This window comes from Meles meles, chromosome 3 (genome assembly GCF_922984935.1).
Source record: "Meles meles chromosome 3, mMelMel3.1 paternal haplotype, whole genome shotgun sequence".
NCBI lineage: Eukaryota > Metazoa > Chordata > Mammalia > Carnivora > Mustelidae > Meles > Meles meles.
In genome coordinates, this window is record NC_060068.1 from 93,481,641 (window position 1) to 93,496,716 (window position 15,076).

General features: G+C 39.6%; 1 protein-coding gene across 3 annotated transcripts in view; it reads left to right on the forward strand.

Moving 5' to 3' along the window:
- PDE4D (phosphodiesterase 4D) overlaps positions 1–15,076 on the forward strand; it is a 1,501,314-nt gene that overhangs the window by 201,654 nt on the left and 1,284,584 nt on the right. For all 3 annotated transcript variants that reach the window (XM_045999295.1, XM_045999296.1, XM_045999297.1), the window contains exon 2: positions 9,982–10,056. The gene's annotated coding sequence lies outside the window, so the exon portion shown is untranslated. The remainder of the gene's footprint in view (positions 1–9,981; positions 10,057–15,076) is intronic.

Sequence of the window (15,076 nt, forward strand, 5' to 3'; positions counted from 1 at the left end):
CTTTGGGTTATTTCTAGTTTGGAGCAATAACAAATAATGCTGTTTTATTCATTTCTTAAAATATTTTTTGGCTCACATGTACACATTTCTTTTGGACATATACTAGGAAATATAATCGACGGGGCCTGGATATGCATATATTCTGCTTTGGTAGTGTCTTTCAAACAGTTTTCTTTGGTATAGGATTTCTAAACTGGGGGTGAAGAAGATGTAATAAACTCTCAGACTTCCCAGGGAGATAGGGAGCTTTTGGAAAAGAATGAGGATGCAGTTGTTTGGTCTGTATGATTGTGTTTACTGTTAATGCAGTCTAAGTTTGAACAACTTAAAAAATGACCTAAACCTATAGTTGTAAAGATAGAAGCAGAAGCACAGTGTAGCTCTTGGCAAAATAATCTTAGAGCTGCCAGTGGCTGAGAAGTACCTACAAGACTTTTCATCAGTTCACTGTGCATCAGTGAGCAAACAGCTCTGTATGGGTCGATTTTTTGTTTAAGTATATCACAGTAGCAAATTATAGTACCAGATGTGATGGTAATGCAGTATTCTTAAGTTATTTTTTAAAAAGTATGTACTGGATGGAATAGTTTAGGGTGCAGTGGGGGTCGCATGATTCACTATTTCTCTTACTCTTTAAATTTTCTGATGATCTGTACATGCATTTTTCTGAATGTAGCTGACCAGATTTTAGGAAAAAAGAAACAGTAAAACTTACAAGGCTGAATTAAACTTTCCAGTGGTACCTTTGATTTTAGACAAGTCTTCCTCTTATTTTCACTTTTATCCCTAAATGAGAGTCATAGGCACTTATCAGATGAGTTAAATAAAAAAGAGCATCGATACCAAATGCTGGTATGGTTGTAGAGACTGGATAAATTATACGTGGCTAGTGGGAGTGTAAAATGGTACAGCCACTTTGGAAAACAATTTAGTAGTTTCTTAAAAAACTACACCTGTTCGTACACAATCCTCCAACAAATGTACTCCTGGGCATTTATCCCAGAGAAATGAGGACCTCCAGGTTCATATGAAACCCCGTACGTGGATGTTAATGTAACAGCTTTATTTGTAATAGCCTAACAATTAAGGCATCCCAGATAACCAGAATGGTTAAACAAACTATGGTATGCCTAAACTATCAGACATTACTCAGCAATAGAAAAGGAATAGACTGTTGACAAATACAACCTGGGTGAATTGAGCTGAGTGAAAAAAATCCAATCCCAGAGGGTTACGTACCATGTGATTCAATTTACATCATATTGTGGAAGTGACAATATTATGAAATGGACAACAGATTAATGTAGTTTAGTGGTAGCTGGCGGGTATTAAGTGGTGGGAGAGAAGTGGGCGTGTCCATGAGAGAGCAACATGAAGATTCTGGTGGTGATGAATCTTGACTCTCAATGTCAATATCGTGGTTGTGATATTGTTAACTTTGGGGAAAACTGCTTGAAGGACCAACTGGGTCCCTCTGTTTTATTTCTTACAACTGACTATAAGTCTACAATTACTTAGAAATAAAATTAAACAAAAAGTCATTAATTAAAAAGAGCCAGGGAGTGCTCTTACGTTTCTTTTAGGTCATTTCTTCATTTCATAATTATCTATTCGTATCTTAAATCTGATAGGTTGTTAACAAAGGAAAGCCACTGTTCCTTGTCTCCCATTAAGGACAGCATTAATCATTGGAATCACCATTTATAAAAATTTCCGGTATTCTTTGTTCATGTTGATTTTCAGAAAGCTGTTAGTTCATATTCTTTGGCTGGCAGAGATACCTACAAATCAGGTGGGGAACTTAAATCTGTAGAAGTGGTATATCTGAATTATAGCTACACAAATGGAAGGATGACTCAAGTTATTTTTTTCCCCTACAATTGTTTTTTCTGGCCCCAAAGAACTTGTCTGACCAGTCATTAAGGTCTAAGCAGTTTGCCTATTGTTCAATTCCTGTTTGGCTTAAGTGGCCCAGGGATAAGCTTAGGGAATGGTAGAAGTGATTTAAGGAATGTTAGTGGGAATAAAATGATTTGGAGTTGTTGTGTGTTTGTTTTTAAGGGTGAGAATATAATGTTCCCTCCCTAGTTCTATGATTCCCCAGTGCCATGCTTTTTGTAATGTCTATTATGTACTGAGGATCCTTACTAGTTTTTCAGTTTTTTTCCCCTTCATGCATTGTACGTGGAATCTTCTAGTCATCAGGCTATCATCTCTGTGGGTTTTCTAGTCTGAACAATTCTCTGTAGGTATCATTTTCCGGAGCGCTGTAGTTGAGTTTGCTTGGTTTTCCTTTGTTTCTGTGTACATTATTTTGACCTTCAGCTGACCTCAAGTTCACTGTTGTCTTTGCGGATGCCTGCAGTTACCAACTTCCCAGAGGAGTTTTGAGGGGTAGCTTGGCATTAGATTATCTCCTTAAAGAGCAAGCTTCTCTGTTTGGCCTTCAAGTCAGGGTCTTCTTATTATATTGATAAAAGGCATTTGTGGGGAAGATAGGAGGTAAAATAATTTCCATTAACTATTGACATGTTTGATATGTCAGGTGAACAAAGTGAGAGGTGTTTTTGGCATTCTACTTTAATTTTAATAACACTTTCTCAAGAGACTTCTACTGTAACAGGAGGAAACTGAAAAGCAGAGGAAAGGAGAAAATGCAAAATAACATTCTTCTGAGTGATGACCAGGTGCCACGTCCGTTAGTACATTATCTCATTGAATCCCCTAACACCTTAAGTTGGTGCCTCTTATATCCTTTTTCCAGTTGACTTAATAAGCTCAGGTGCCCATGGTGGCTTTTAGTCAGTGACAGAACCAGAATGTGAACCCCAATTGGCCTAATCTGAAACTCCAAGGTCTTTGATGCTACCTTTTTGTTAGATAAAGAGGAGGAAATGGAGGTCTTGTTTTGTGTTCTGGATGTCAGATTAGCTGTGCTAAGAAACTCTATAGGTTTTTTTAAAAATTTGAATATGGTGATTGACTGAAGGCATCTCTGATTTTCACGCTGAGAAAGGTCACTGAGGTTAAAAGTGAAGTTTAAATTATCCACATGGGAGCACAATTGAGCATAAGTCTCTGAATCACTGATCTACCTGATGTGACTTAAGAAATGTTGTCAGGGCTTCAACCTCCCCACAAATATCTCTTCTCATCCTTGTCATTGTGATCCATTATCCAACGGCCTCTTGCTCCCATGTGTCATAAAATTCGCAACATTTGAGTTGTTAGTGGTTCATAAAAAATTGAGACTCGTGGCTTCTCAAGGCCTCTTGGTTCCTTTGTTTCCTTAGACTATTTTTCGCACTAGATGAAATCACCCACAAGTATCCTTTTGCTATTGGCTTGTGTCTTGACTCTATCAATGTTGATATTCTAGTTGTAATACTGTACTATAGTTTCATTAAGATGTTGCCATTGAGGGAAACTGGGTCAAGGATATAATGCAACTTTCTATAGTATTTCTTGTATAACTGTATGTGAGTCTACAGTTCATCAGATGAATTATTAGTTGCTTATAAGCTGGACTTCTGGATGTTGAATTCCCTCAGTCACACGTGGGGAGGTGCGAAATAGGAACGTGGTGATCCTAAACCCTGTCCCATTAGGAGAGCATCCTGAGGAAATGTGATCAGGCAAGTAACATACAGGGAGTGTGAAGTCACTGTAAAATCATAAAAAGTGTATACAATTAAGGAACATTTAAATTTTTGTCCATTTTCAGAATAGGATTTATTTTCTCCAGATCACAATATTCTCACCATAGGCTCTCAGTTTCTCTTTGGCCTTGAGAGCATAATTTTGCCTTTCATTTTTTCCATTTCTTCCATCTGTATAATGCGGGTGATATAATTTTTATTGGGAAATAACCATGCCAAGAGTGTTTTGAAGCAGTGAGAAAGCATACTATTGTGCAGGTGAAGCAAATAAAAATTGAATTTCGTGTTCTAATGTGGTGTACATTCAGATGGCTCTAACGTACATTAATATGTTATTATTACTACTAGAATAGTAGTGTAGATAACTTATACTTCTGCACACAAGTCTTGTCTTGTGACTGCTTCTGCAAATTTTCCTTCATGGCAACGCTTTTGTTTTTGAAGTTGGTTTTAAATAATTGCTAATCCCTAAACTTTATTTTGAGGTTGAATGGGAAAGGTGGGTAATTATGGAATGTGAGTGTTGGCAATATTCAAGGAAGTATCTAAAGGAAACCTTTAGATTTGATTGTAAGGAGGGTTGGCATGAATGCTTATTGTTCCTCTCTGAATGATTGTTTTTCCCTTCCACATCTCAGCTGAGTTGTTACATCATAGTATTACATTTAGGAAGGCATGTGGTGGCATACAGTGGCATATGCGAGATGAGGTGTTAGTTAGGATGGTATTCCAGGTTGTCTCAGGGGTCCCTGGTGGTAGTCTTGTTGTGGGGGATCTATCCCAATGTCATTCCGTAGACCACATTGTCCCTTAACAGGCATGCTGGCAGGTAAGGCTATATGAGTGAGACCACATATAGAGGTGGTCTTAGAGTCTTAGAGGTGGCTCAAGGTACATTGTTTATTTACTTGAAAATAATAGCCTCCATGCGTGTACCTTAGGGGCATCCCGAGGTTTGGCTGTGAAACTAGGTTTTATAAGGATTATCTAACTTAATTCTGAAGTTAGGTATTATTAATCCTATTTTATAGTGACTTAGCAAAACCAAGCAGTTTGTCTAAGCTCATACAATTAGTAAATGAAAGAACGAAGATTTGAGTCTGGAGAGCTAATTCCACAGCCTGAACACTGGATCTATTTTTATGTAAGAAAGTGTCTGAGTCTTTCTTTCAACAGGTAGTTTTTGAGTACCCGTCATCTTTTAGGCTCTGTTCTGGGTCTTGTAGATACAAAAGCCAGTGAATAGGATTCCTGAAGTAGAGGTGCTCCTAGTTTAAGGACTGATATTAAAAAAAAAAAAAAAGATAAAATGTGTAGCTAAAAATGTATTACAATTGTGAGGACATTTAAAATATTTTAAAGATAGCCTAGCTCTGAGGACAATATAGTAAATAGTTCATTTATTCATTTGTCCATTCATTCAACAAATATAATATTAAGTGTTTACAGTGGGCTGGGTGCCATGCTAAATGCTTGGAAAAGGGTGGTGAAGGGAACAGAGGAGGTGACTGGTCTCATAGACCTTACTTACCATCTGGCAGGTGAGGAGGAGGCAGACACTTTGTCATATGTTCCCAGAAATTAATAGAAAATTAGAACTGACATGCACCATGATAGGGAAATGATGCTATAAGCGGGAATACAATGTTTGTTCTTGTCAGGGACATCTTCCCTCAGAGCAGAGGTCTGAAGGTAAATAAGCATTAACTGGGAAGGTGTTGGGGAAGGCAGAGCCTCTGTGGCAGCTCTGGACCCTGAAGATTCCAGGTACTGAAGGAATGCAGGGTGACCTGGGGTGAAGGGGAGTGGATGGGTGGAGAGCCTGAAGACTCAGATGCTAGATGAGGCCAGAGAGATAGAGTTAGACAAAGTAAGGCCTTGGGTCATTTAAAGGGCCTTTGATCCTATGGTAAAGGACAGTCATTGTCCTTTACTCACAAAGATGTGAGTGACAAAGATTTGTGATTTAAAAACACAGCTCTTATTAGCTCAGGACACAGGATTGGCATGCAGGCAAGATCTCTACTTGGGGAGGATCAGTAGAAAATTATAGATGCCACAAGGTCTGATATCATAGAGCCTGGACTAATGTGGTAGTGGAAAGATGGAGAGAAGTGGTTAAGTTACAATGTTAAATGGCCAGAAATCTGTGATAGATTGAAAGTAGCATCAGGAGAAGAGAAGTGAATTTCTTCAATCTGATGGCTACTGGCACCATTTACTAGGATAAGGACACTGGAAGCAGATCAGATTTGAGAGAGAGATTTCAAGTTCAACTTTGAACTCATTGGGTTTGGGGTGACTTTGAGAGAGACAAGCAGAAACCTCAGGTTGACATTTAAATCTGTATTTGTGGACCCTGGAGGAGAGATCTGTACTGGAGATAGACCTGTCTGTGTCCTAAGTGTGCGGGTGATACGTGATATCATGCCTGTGGGCACCACTGCCTCAAGAGACACTAGGAAGTGATAAGAAAAGAGAGCCTTAGAACCAAGCCTTGAGGGACTTCATTTCATGGCTGTGTGAAGAAAGATCAACTCTCAAAGGAGACCATCACAAAAGAGGAGGGAAAGGCTGGAGTTATGAAAACAAAGGGAAGCTATGCTCTGATAAAGGTGGGGTGACCAACAATCTGAAATGCATCTTCAGTGATGTGGGTTTGAAACAGTCCTTTGGAGTTCCTGCCACGGAAGTCTTTGGTGTTCTTAGCAAGAGCTGTTGTGTGGGAAAATGAGGGGAAATATGGCTTAGAGCAGGGTGAGGAGTGAGTCAGGGCTGTGAAATTGGATACAGCCAGAATAGACAAGTCTTCTGAGAATAGCAAATAGGGCACACAGGATTTGGGGAAGGTTTTTATATAAGATGGAAGAGACTTCAGTATGTTTGAAAGTCAACAGTAAAGATTTAATTGATAGGAGGGAGCTGGCAGATATTCTCAAGGGAAAAAGGATAATGAAGTAGCGTTGGCTCTTGAGAAGGGGAGTAGGCAGGGAAGGATTTGTAGCGATGCCCACGTTTGCATGCTTTGTATGAAGAGGAGGAGGGAGTTCCTCTTCTAGGGATCTGATTTCTCTGTAAAGCGATGCTATCTTTGTATGTGATGGAGCAGGAGGGAGAGGTGGAGATGTGAGGAGAGCTAAGAAAGTTTGAAACATGGTAGTTACTGTGAAAAGTGGGTGTGAGTTGTCTTAAGGAAAAAGGTGGAATTCCTAGCACTGTAGATGCCTGTTCTCCGAAGTTTGGGAACATTCATTGTTTTCTGTTTAGGCAAAAAATCCATGGTGTATCCATGTTTTCGAAAAATCCAAGCTAGTAACATCCATTAAGTAAGAGCAAAGTAGGTGAAAAGGGGGGGAAATATTTTAAAAAGTGATTCTTTACAGAGTGGGAAAGCTGAAAGGAAAATAATCTTTTGAGAATATGCAAATTTGTAAAGATCTCTACTTATTAAGTGAGCTGACTGAGGAGGGAAACAAAGGTTCCTTTCCCTATGAGGACAATTGAACAAATTCATCTTGTTTAAATATTGGGGCTTGGGGCGAATCAAGCATTAGAGGTTATTTTTGAAAGGATAGCAGAATTTACATGGAAAGGTGTGTTTAGACTGCTGGATTTTCATTTTCTATCGTTGATCCACTGGTGGTCTTTGTGATGTTTCCATCCACTCCGGGTGAATAGATGTTTCTTTAAATCTGAGGCTAACTCATCAAATGGAGGCTCATTTTCTAAAAGGTAACTTGGCTGAAGACGACAAGGGACAGGCACCTGGAGATTAGAATTTTTTTTTTTTTTTTAATGAATTGGCCTCAGTAAGCTATAGAAATGGCCTAAATGTGGAATTCTGAATTTCCTGTGTATGGGAAATGTTACCAGCTATGCTGGTGGGAGCCTAGGGGGGCACACAGAAGGATTATTTCCCCTTTTGAAGAATTTCTTGTTTACCTGGGGAGAGAATGTATCCATACGAAGACTATTAAAAAGGCCATAAGTATGCTGACAAAGGCAGGTGTTTAAAGAGGTGAACAAAGGCTCAGCGTGAGAGAAGGGAGGGATTACAGAAAGACTTCATTAAGGAAGATGTCAGAATAAGAAGAATATCAGAGGTCCAGTGAGAGCAAGGTTCAGAACTACTGACCTTCTAACGCACTTCACAGGAGAGTGTAGAGAATCACATAGGAGATTTTAAGGACTGTGCCTAGAAGTGGCACATAATATTTCTGTCCTGTGCTATTGACTGGAAGTCAGTCACACAGTCCCATCTAGCTGCAAGAATGGCTGGGAGATACAGTGTCGATCTGTTCTGGGAAGGAAACGTGAATTTGTTGGGCATCTAGCCAATCTTGGCTGCATGCCCATTGGGGCGTCACAGAAGTTTCAGTCTCTCTCACTCATGACTCTCAGTCTGCTTTAAGCCCTCCTTCCCCTAAGCTGGGTCACTTTCATTACCACCAGTTTTACTCATATGTCATTGTTCCCAAACCAGCTACCAACTTGGCTGTCATTTTAAGCAAACATTCTTGTTTCCTATTGTTCTTCTCCAAAGGAAGTTTTCACAGTAAAATGCAGTTCCCTAGATGTCCAAGATACCTAGATATCTCTAGATATCCCCCAAACATTGGTAAAGTGGGATTGTTGTTTTGCTTGATTACATAAGTGTAAGGTCAAAGGGAGGGAGAGTATTGGGAAGACCTCACATTGAAAGGCATAGAATAGAAGTCCCCGGGGAAGGGCATTTGAAGAAGAAAAGGGGCCTTTGTGATGCCATTTCAATATGGCAGCTGGATCAAGCAATAGTATTTATGTACTGTTTTTACCTACTTCTCCTTGAGGAAGCAAGGCACATACAACTCACAAATCAACCAGTTCATTTCCATAAAATCCCAAAATGAATTCCAAGGGGAAGTGCTCTTAAATGATATTACTTTTGTATCAGATTATGCATTTAAATGGGGGAAAAAGGGGCGCCTGGGTGGCTCAGTGGGTTAGAGCCTCTGCCTTCGGCTCAGGTCATGATCTCAGGGTCCTGGGATCGAGCCCCGCATGGGGCTCTCTGCTCAGCCTGCTTCTTCCTCTCTCTGCCTGCCTCTGCCTACTTGTGATCTCTCTCTCTCTGTCAAATAAATAAAAATCTTTAAATGGGGGAAAAAGCCTCAGGGATTTCCACAGGAAAACCTTTTTATTGTAATGCTAACCAGTCTACCTGTCTTACATGTTGTCTGAAGTGTTTTTATTCAGTAATGTAGACAGTAATGAACATGATTATGTGACATATAAGCGAGTAAGCACTGCTGCGTGGAACTACAATTTGTCACCTCCCGCTTTCAGCCGCATTAAACATGGTACTGATACGTTGTCATCTCAGCGTATCCCAGTGACCTCAGAGTCCCTGATGTTTTCTTCTAGTGGACTATGTGATCTGTACAATTTTTTCTTTCTTTTTTGTTTTTGTTTTTTTCCTAAGATTTTATTTATTTATTTGACAGAGAAAGAGAGATCACAAGTAGGCAGAGAGGCAGGTAGAGAGAGAGGAGGAAGCAGGCTCCCTGCTGAGCAGAGAGCCACATGCGGGGCTCGATCCCAGGACTCTGGGATCATGACCTGAGCTGAAGGCAGAGGCTTTAACCCACTGAGCCACCCAGGCGCCCCTCTTTTTTGTTTTTCTGTTGCAACATTTGTACTTTGGATATTCTCTGTTAGGAGATAGAACCCCAAGCAGGTAAGCATCTTGTCAACCGATTGATTGAAAATAATTTATTTCTAAATTCCTCGAAAAAGAGAAAAAGCTGACAGATCTGTCTCTATCCAATTTATCAATATGCCTACCTGTTTCAAATATTTTTTCCCTAAATCTAGTTTTTAATATCAAGGTCTCAGGATCCACTCTCTTCCATAGTTTTTGTTCAGTTGTTGATGTCTATGTTCATTGCGAACAGTGACTATCACACTTCTATTTTTCTATAAACGTGGCTGCTCTTGGATGTTGAAGGAAACAGAATTCATTGTAATTATAATTCACATCTGTTTTCATTTTGGAATTCCTTTTTTTCTTGTGCTTGGGTTGTCTCTCAGAGAAGATATCGGAGGCATACACATTAACGGTTCTGGGCACTAGTGACTTTTTTGGATGGATCCCCCATTTCAAGATTTAAGTGTTATTAACAGATTCTCATCAAGAACTTTAGAATAAAAATAGTGATTGAGGCAGAAAGCCAGGTACTTTTCAAGGTCAATATGTTTATAGTAGATATGGTGGCATAAACACAGAGATAGGATAAATAACTATTCCATTTTGTTGTCATTTACCGGATTGTTTTTCTTGCAGGGAAGAGTTTGAACGTAGCTGCATCCCTGAGAGGAAGGACAGATGAACATCGGGGGTAAATGGTGCAGTGCTAGGGTAAGTTTGTTATCCAGAAAAGAAGACTGAAAGCCAAGGGGATTTTTTTAAATCCCTCAGCTTTGCCATAGGGCATTTATTTTGCTATCTGAATTGTCTTTGGCACCTGGGAGGAAAAGCGTTCTTTAAAGTGCAGATGCAATTTTCTTCCTTGGCTTTTCCCAGTAATAACATAATTATGAACCATGCTGAGGTAAGCTATAACATTCATTGGAGAGCCTCCTAAATTGCACTTTGAATGCATTTTTGCCTGTGAGAAACATGAGTCTTTGTGGCATTTCTGGCTTTTCTTTTTATCTGATGGGCTGATAATCTTATAATGGCATTAGTTTTGTGACCAGCTACCAACGATTTGTTGCTATTTTTTTGGTGAATTGGACGACCCTTCAATGTCCACTGCCTGCTTAAAAACAGTTCTGGAAGGGCATGGGATAGAATACTTGGAAACTTCCAGTCTTGGGTCTTCAGTACTGCAGAATTCAGTTGGACATTTCTCAAAATAAAAGTCATTTAAATTCAGTCTCAGAAAAGGTTCTATTATAGAACATACTGAAAAAGAGAAGTTAGTTGGAAAATCAAACATGATAGAAATTGGTTACTATCAGGCTTTTTTGGTTGTAGAAGTATTTCTTGTATGGCAAGGTGGAATTTGTATTCTCTTTCTCAATGGCACTCTATTCCTATTTTTCTACATAAATGGAAAGTAGAAATATGTCTAGTTTTTAAATGCCATGAAAATAATCAATCACCCGTGCATAAGAAATTTTGTAGATGTTTTACTCTTCTTGCTATAGTGTTGGTTAATTTTGGGACAATGTGATGATACCTTTTTTTTTAATTTAGTGTGACGCAGGAACAGTGGGAACTGAAAGAATGGGGTAGACTAGCAAGTGCAGATGGAGTTCATGCACGTGCATAGACTGATTGGCGCTCTCAGTGAGCTATGTAGTTTCAAATGCTTGGTCTGGTTGAATTTGAAGGCTAACCTCTTGGCCCTCTGCCTCTTCCTTTGTGACCTGAGTACTTGCTGGACATGTACGGGATGGTCTTCTTTGTAACTTGTGATTAATATATAGGTTCTTCAGTGCTTTGAAATGTCTCACATTTTCTCATGCTAAAATTTTATACTATGCACGTTTAGCATGGGCATTTTTTGGCAAGTGATTTTTCTCTCTCAGTCATTTCTCTTTCTTGTCCAGAGCTAATATCCTGTTTTCATTGCTGTAAGTTTCTAACATACTTGATTATTTAGAATGGATTAACTCCTGTTGTTCTTTCCCCTTTGATATTTTAAGAAAAATAGGGGTGCCTGGGTGGCTCTGTCAAGTGAGTGTCTCTCTCTTATTTAGGCTCAGGTCAGGACCTCAGGGTCTTGGGATAGAGCCCCTCCCACCCTCCCCTCCCCTGCTCAGCAAGGTGTCTGCTTTGGGATTCTGTCCCTCTGCACACCTCCTCTCCCCTATGTGCACACATGGGCATTCTCTCTCTCTCTCTCAAATAAATAAATAAATCATAAAAAAAGAAAAGAAAAAGAATTACAATGGAAAATAGTAATTCTGCCTCTGTCTGTAACTCTTATTTAGTTGTGACTTTTGAAAGAATGTAGTCTTAGATTTCATTTTTTACTTCCATTTTCATTTTGATAAAAGTGAGGTAAGTATATCTTTAAAAATAATCATTTTCAGGTTTGGTATCAGGTTTATAATATCTCTGTAAATGGGGTATGGTAGCTTTTCATGTTGATCTATGTTGTGAGAAGTGTAATTTTGAAATATTTTGTTTTGTAAACAGTTTGAACCTAGTTCCTTTTCTTTTTTAAAGATTTTATTTATTTGAGAGTTGAGAGAGAGATAGTGAGAGAGAGCATGAGAGGGGAGAAAGTCAGAGGGAGAAACAGACTCTCCAAGGAGCAGGGAGCCCGGTGTGGGATTCGATCCCATGACTCTGGGATCATGACCTGAGCTGAAGGCAGTCGCTTAACCAACTGAGCCACCCAGGCGCCCTCCTAGTTCCTTTTCTAAAGGTAGGTATTCTAAGAGCTTTTCCTTCTATATATGTGTTTGATTATATTCTGGTTACTATTTCTTTCTTAGATCACTTTCGTTAATTTATATTTTCTTTCATTATTGTCACTGCATCAGGACTATGTTAATCAGAACAGAATTGTATATACTGTTCTTTTATGATATTCATCTTACTTGGCCTTATCTACCTAGTAATTTTTTTTAATATTTTATTTATTTATTTGACAGACAGAGATCACAAGTAGGCAGAGAGGCAGACAGAGAGAGGGGAAAGCAGGCTGCACGCTGAGCAGAGAGCCCGATGCGGGGCTCGATCCCAGGACCCTGAGATCATGACCTGGGACGAAGGCAGAGGCTTTAACCACTGAGCTACCCAGGCGCCCCTCTACCTAGTAATTTTTTTTTTTAATTTTTTTATTTGTTTATTTACAGCATAACAGTGTTCATTGTTTTGGCATAACACCCAGTGCTCCATGCAGTACGTGCCCTCGCTATTACCCACCACCTGGTTCCTCAACCTCCCCCCCCACCGCCCCTTCAAAACCCTCTGGTTGTTTTTCAGAGTCCATAGTCTCTCATGGTTCATCTCCCCTTCCAGTTGCCCTCAACTCCCTCTCCTCTCCATCTCCCCATGTCCTCCGTGTTATTTGTTATGCTCCACAAATAAGTGAAACCATATGATACTTGACTCTCTCTGCTTGACTTACTTCGCTCAGCATAATCTCCTCCAGTCCCGTCCATGTTGCTACAAAAGTTGGGTATTCATCCTTTCTGATGGAGGCATAATACTCCATTGTGTATATGTACCACATCTTCCTTATCCATTCGTCCGTTGAAGGGCATCTTGGTTCTTTCCACAGTTTGACGACCGTAGCCATTGCTGCAATAAACGTTGGGGTACAGATGGCCCTTCTTTTCACTACATCTGTGTCTTTGGGGTAAATACCCAGCAGTGCAATTGCAGGGTCATAGGGAAGCTCTATTCTTAATTTCTTCAGGAATCTCCACACTGTTTTCCAAAGTGGCTGCACTAACTTGCATTCCCACCAACAGTGTAAGAGGGTTCCCCTTTCTCCACATCCTCTCCAACACACGTTGTTTCCTGTCTTGCTAATTTTGGCCATTCTAACTGGTGTCAGGTGGTATCTCAATGTGGTTTTAATTTGAATCTCCCTGATGGCTAATGATGATGAACATTTTTTCATGTGTCTGATAGCCATTTGTATGTCTTCGTTGGAGAAGTGTCTGTTCATATCTTCTGCCCATTTTTTGATATGATTATCTTGTTTTGTGTGTATTGAGTTTGAGAAGTTTTTTATAGATCCTGGATATCAACCTTTTGTCTGTACTGTCATTTGCAAATATCTTCTCCCATTCCGTTCGTTGCCTTTTTGTTTTGTTGACGGTTTCCTTTGCTGTGCAGAAACTTTTGATCTTGATGAAGTCCCAAAAGTTCATTTTTGCTTTTGTTTCCTTGGCCTTTGGAGACATATCTTGAAAGAAGTTGCTGTGGCTGATATCGAAGAGGTTACTGCCTATGTTCTCCTCTAGGATTCTGATAGATTCCTGTCTCACGTTGAGGTCTTTTATCCATTTCGAGTTTACTTTGTGTACGGTGTAAGAGAATGGTCGAGTTTCATTCTTCTACATATCGCTGTCCAGTTTTCCCAGCACCATTTATTGAAGAGACTGTCTTTTTTCCATTGAATATTTTTTCCTGTTTTGTCGAAGATTATTTCACCATAGAGTTGAGGATCCATATCTGGGCTCTCCACTCTATTCCACTGGTCTGTGTGTCTGTTTTTATGCCAGTACCACGCTGTCTTGGTGATCACAGCTTTGTAGTAAAGCTTGAAATCGGGTAACGTGATGCCGCCAGTTTTGTTTTTGTTTTTCAACATTTCCTTAGCAATTTGGGGTCTCTTCTGATTCCATACAAATTTTAGGATTATTTGCTCCAGCTCTTTGAAAAATACTGGTAGAATTTTGATCGGAATGGCATTAAAAGTATAGATTTCTCTAGGCAGTATAGACATTTTAACAATGTTTATTCTTCCAATCCAAGAGCATGGAACAGTCTTCCATCTTTTTGTGTCTTCTTCAATTTCTTTCATGAGTGTTCTGTAGTTCCTCGAGTACAGGTCCTTTACCTCTTTGGTTAGGTTTATTCCCAGGTATCTTATGGTTCTTGGTGCTATAGTAAATGGAATCGATTCTCTAATTTGCCTTTCTGTATTTTCATTGTTAGTGTATAAGAAAGCCACTGATTTCTGTACATTGACTTTGTATCCTGCCACGTTACTGAATTGCTGTATGAGTTCTAGTAGTTTGGGGGTGGAGTCTTTGGGGTTTTCCATATAAAGAATCATGTCATCTGCGAAGAGAGTTTGACTTCTTCCTTGCCAATTTGGATACCTTTTATTTCTCTTTGTTGTCTGATTGCCGTTGCTAGAACTTCTAATACTATGTTGAACAAGAGTGGTGAGAGTGGGCATCCTTGTCGTGTTCCTGATCTCAATGGGAAGGCTGCAAGCTTTTTCCCATTGAAGATGATATTTGCTTTGGGTCTTTCATAGATAGATTTTATGAAGTTCAGGAATGTTCCCTCTATCCCTATACTTTGAAGCGTTTTCACCAGGAATGGATGCTGGATTTTGTCAAATGCTTTTTCTGCATCAATTGAGAGGACCATGTGGTTCTTCTCTCTTCTCTTATTGATTTGTTCTATCACATTGATTGATTTGCGAATGTTGAACCAACCTTGCAACCCAGGGATGAATCCCACCTGGTCATGGTAGATAATCTTTTTAATGTGCTGCTGGATCCTGTTTGCTAGGATCTTGTTGAGAATCTTTGCATCCATATTCATCAGTGATATTGGTCTGAAATTCTCCTTTTTGGTAGGGTCTTTGCCTGGTTTGGGGATCAGGGTAATGCTGGCTTCATAAAAAGAGTCTGGAAGTTTTCCATCTGCTTCAATTTTTTGGAACAGCTTC